We start from the raw sequence: 4,474 nt of genomic DNA, 5'->3' as shown, positions 1-4,474 counted from the left end.
ATTGTTTTGCTCTAGCACACATGAAAAGTGAAAAGCAATGGCAGTATGTATCAAATAATACTCATAGCTTTTCCAGATTATTTTGTTCACTTAGAAATAGAAATTAAGGTTCTCCCACACCTTTGTATAACTTGTTATATCATTAATTATCTCAAAGTATATATGTTCCACCACTGTCTATTTATTCACTGTGAAGTACATTTGGCTTTATTTTCTCTTTAGAAAATATGACTATTACTGTGCTATACATATTGTGTGATATAGTTTTTAATATATTTGTACTTAGGAACATGATTACTGAATAGCAGGGTAAGAGTAAATTTAGGCTTCAAAACATTTCCAAACTATTTTACAAAGTAGCTATATCACCTTGCTTTCCAACCAATATCTCTTGTATCACTTGTAGTCCCGTTGATCTTCGATGTGCTCAAGCAGGCACCAGTAACATCTCCATTTGTCCCTGTCGCAAGCCAGTGCATCCAATGATATCTGCTTGCTCCAGGAACAGGAAGAGCCTCAAATCATTCATTCAGAGATTTGACAAAGAAATCTGACCATCTACTTGGTGGGCGGCCATGAGGTCTTCTGACGTCCCGTGGAATCCAGTCGGTAACAGTTCTAGTCCAGCGGTCGTCTCTGAATTGCATTACATGACTGGCCCATATGATTTTTGATGCCTTGGCAAATGAGACAGCATCCCTGATTTTTGACCGTCGATGGAGGTCAGAACTCCAGATTCCTTCTCTCACTTGAGTAACACATGCTATTCCCAGCATAGCTCTTTAAATTCCTCTTTGGGATATCCTAATAGCGTTCTCATCCTGTTTGCGTAGGGCCCAGGTCTCTGAGGCATATGCTAGTGTGGGAAGAACGGTGGAATCGAAAAGATGTGCCTGGAGTCGGAGGTTCTTTGTTCTCTTAACCACCTCTTCGACACTATTAAATGCATTCCACACTGCTCTCTTCCTCCTGCGCAGTTCTGGCACCAAGTCGTTCCTCATGTTGATTTCTCGACCCAGGTACACATAGCTGCTGCATTCAGAGATGTTCGTTCCATTGAGAACAAATGGAGCTTCAGGGACCAGTTCATTTTTCATGAACATCGTCTTGTTGAGATTCAGCTGCAGTCCGACCTTTCCACACTCGTGGTTGAAGTCGGCCAGTATTTGTGCCACTTGGCTAATGTTTGGTGTTATGAGAATGATGTCATCAGGGAAGTGGAGGTGGTGTAATTGCCGACTGTCTATCTTCACTCCCATTCCTTACCATTCCAGTTGTCACATGATGTTTTCAAGGGCGGCACTGAAGAGTTTCGGTGAAATGGTATCACCCTGCCTCACCCCTCTCTTTACATCAATGATCACTTCCTTGTAGAATGGTGATATCCTGGTATTGAATCCACGACACAGCTCATGGAGGATTTTGATATATCCCAACCAATAATAAATGAAAATAATAAATAGAAATTCCCGCTGTTCTACATTCTCACCAGTTTGGATCTTGATGATTCCACTAGAGATATATTGATTATGTAATTGGCTACACCTTGAGGATTTCTTTACATTTACCCTGACAATTGTATATATGCTTTGGTTAGATGGTTATTAATGCATTTTATATTATTCTTATATTCTTATTTGAGGAGTCACCCCAAAGGTACTCAGGATTTCAGAGACTGTGAATTGATATTCAGGCAATCAAACCAATGGAAGGTTTGGTGCTGTTGAAGTTCTATGGTTCTGGGAATTTTTAGGTTATCCTCTAGCTCAGAGAAAACAAGGGATATAAGAAAATATGCTGAGGTACTATGCAGTTCTCAGGATGTATCCTGTATCAACCATGTGTGAGGTAATAACTTTACCCATGATATTTCTCCTGCCACTTATCTGCCTTTTTTGGAATACATTTTAGTGCTTCTTTCAGAGAAGGCTTAGGATCCATGAAGTTCTTTAGCTGTTCTTTGTAAAGTTTTGTTTCACTCTTCTCAACATAAGTAATAACCTAGTTGGATGAACTAGTTTTGTTTGGATATCTATTTTGTTCAGTGTCTTGGCTTATATTGTATTATTCCCTTCCACCCAGTAGAGATTTATTTAATAGTTTTGCTTGGAATCTTGTAGAATTTCTCATATATATTTTGTATTCTCTCTTGCAATTCTCAGTAATAGCAAGAAAATTAGAGTGCCATTTTAATTTCAATATGACAGAATTGTTCAATTTAAGTTTGTTATGTTTAGAATTCTTTTTGATTCTTGGATCTGGGCTTATGATTTAATCCTTATATCTTAAATGTTTTCATCTATAATTTCTAAAACCAATAAACTTTCACAATGTTTTCATCTACTTGCAGAATCCCCATTATGAGACTATTATTCCTCTTGATTCTGCTTAATTAATTTAGGCTTTCTTAATCTTTCTTGATTTTTTTCCTTTCTTCCATTATTTTTTTGGTCACACCAAGGTATATTCATAGATATCTCTGGCTAGACATTGAGAAGTTACTCCTGATCAGCAATATGTATGGAAAATGTCTTATCCACTCTATTATTTCTCCAGCCCCATCCTTTCTTCGTTTTTATTCATGATTTCCTGGATCTTATTATGAACCAAAGTGATTCACTCTTTATCTTTTATTATTTTTCTGTTGAGCTCCTCTATTATGGCTTCTGATTGATGTTTCTGCATATACTCTCTTTCTTTATTGGGGGTCTCTTCTAATGTTTTCTTCAATTCAGTGCACATTCTTATCATTGTCACATTGAAGTTTTTATCAGGGAAATTAGCAAGGCCTTGTGTGTTGGGGGTGATGGTGGTGGGGTCTTCCTGATCTTCTCTTCTTGTCCATTAGTTTAGTGAGTACTCTATTTTCTGATGTCTGCTGTGCTGTGAGGGCTAGTAAGAAGAGGGAATACATGACAGCCTGCAGCTTACATTTACCAATTGCATGGGAAAACTGTGGCCCAGAATTTGTGTTACTGGGACTGCTTCTGGAAATTTACAGTGAAAATTGCTGAGTCCATTGTAACCCTAAGAATCAACAGACCAGTGCTGCTTCCTGGCACTCAGAGTTCTGGTGCCTGGTCATGGCTGTGAAGCTGGAGTATCATGAGTTTGGGCAGAAAAGGTGCTCATAAACAGAAACATTCCATAATGTCTGTTTTCCTTAGTCTTCAAAGAAAAGTTTCTTTCTGACTCTGTGCAACTATCTACTCTCAACCAAATACAATGCGGAGAGTTGCACTTTTTGTTATTACATGGGGCAGGCAGTGGATCACTTGTGACTGCTCTGGCCTCACCAGAGAATGCTGGTCCTTCCCAGTAGCCTGCTTCGTCCCTGTCTTGCTTGCTGAGTTACAGGTATGAGCCTGCTTTAATTGATGACCCTGAGCACTGTTTTTGCACTTGGTCTTCCTTCTTATTTTTTTTTAATTTAATTTTATTTAATCACCATGTTTGGTCTTCTATCTGGTAGAGTGCAGGAAGCACTTTCAACGCTCAGGCACAGATTACCAAACCCACCACTATTTTTCACCTCCTAAAATTGTGTTTTTTAGGACCCTCTACTTCATTCTTCAACTGAACTTTGTATAGAGGACCTGTAATGAGTTTTCTTTTCTTACTTACCTTTACAATCTCTATTGTTGCATTTTATTGAGTATAATCGGGATATATTATTGTGCAAGTGTATGTTGTTAGTGCTTATCTGCTATGTATATAATATTGCCAGTGCAGTGACACCAGATGGCATAATTATAGTCAATATTATTGCTTATATTCCTTAAACTATGCATTAGTTGTCTATAGTTTATTATGAGTAATATGAGTATGATCTTAAACACATCACTATTTTTTGCCCAATTCTCTGACATATCAAAATTACTCTTGATGCAGTCACATTACTCTCTGTAATGTTCTATTTATCACAAGTTTTTCTTCTTTACTTTTTTCTTTTTTCTTTTCATGTCAGATGGGTAATGTGCCAAGTACATAACAAAATTTAAGGGATGTACATGTCAAACAAAAGTGAAAGCCCAATCACCCTATTTATGAACCAGAAAAGGATTCTTTTCTTTGTTTGTTTTACAAGTTTTATATCACCCTTAATTGAATTTGCTAGTTTCAGTGAAATGTATTTTAAAACTCACTTTATCTTACCCCTTAGTCTTTTTATACTTATTTATACTTTTTATACTTAGTCTTTTGTATTTAAACTGTTTATACTTATTCTTATTAGTTGTGATAAAATGATATTCAATTTAATATAAGCATATAATGTCAGAAGTACCTACTGCAGTGTAGTGGCAATAATGGAGAAAGCTTATAACCTAATATGTGTTATTCTTTTATCTAACTACTGTGAAATTGCTGTTACCTATTTCTTGAATTCATGCTCTTCAACTACTAAATATAATGCTTATTTATTACTTTTCATACAAAATATCCACTAAGTAATAAAGAATAATAATAATAATAA

The 4,474-nt window shown here is 36.4% G+C and overlaps 1 non-coding gene across 1 annotated transcript; it reads right to left on the bottom strand.

Moving 5' to 3' along the window:
* Nucleotides 1-3,961: 3,961 nt before the first annotated feature.
* On the bottom strand, nucleotides 3,962-4,063 carry LOC129400229 (small nucleolar RNA U13). Its single transcript, XR_008627544.1, has one exon. It is a non-coding gene; the product is annotated as a small nucleolar RNA U13 (small nucleolar RNA).
* Between the last annotated feature and the right edge of the window lie 411 nt (nucleotides 4,064-4,474).

Source organism: Sorex araneus, chromosome X (assembly GCF_027595985.1).
Source record: "Sorex araneus isolate mSorAra2 chromosome X, mSorAra2.pri, whole genome shotgun sequence".
Taxonomy (NCBI): domain Eukaryota; kingdom Metazoa; phylum Chordata; class Mammalia; order Eulipotyphla; family Soricidae; genus Sorex; species Sorex araneus.
Note: the sequence above shows the minus strand (reverse complement) of the source record. Positions and strands in the feature narration are given on the sequence as shown.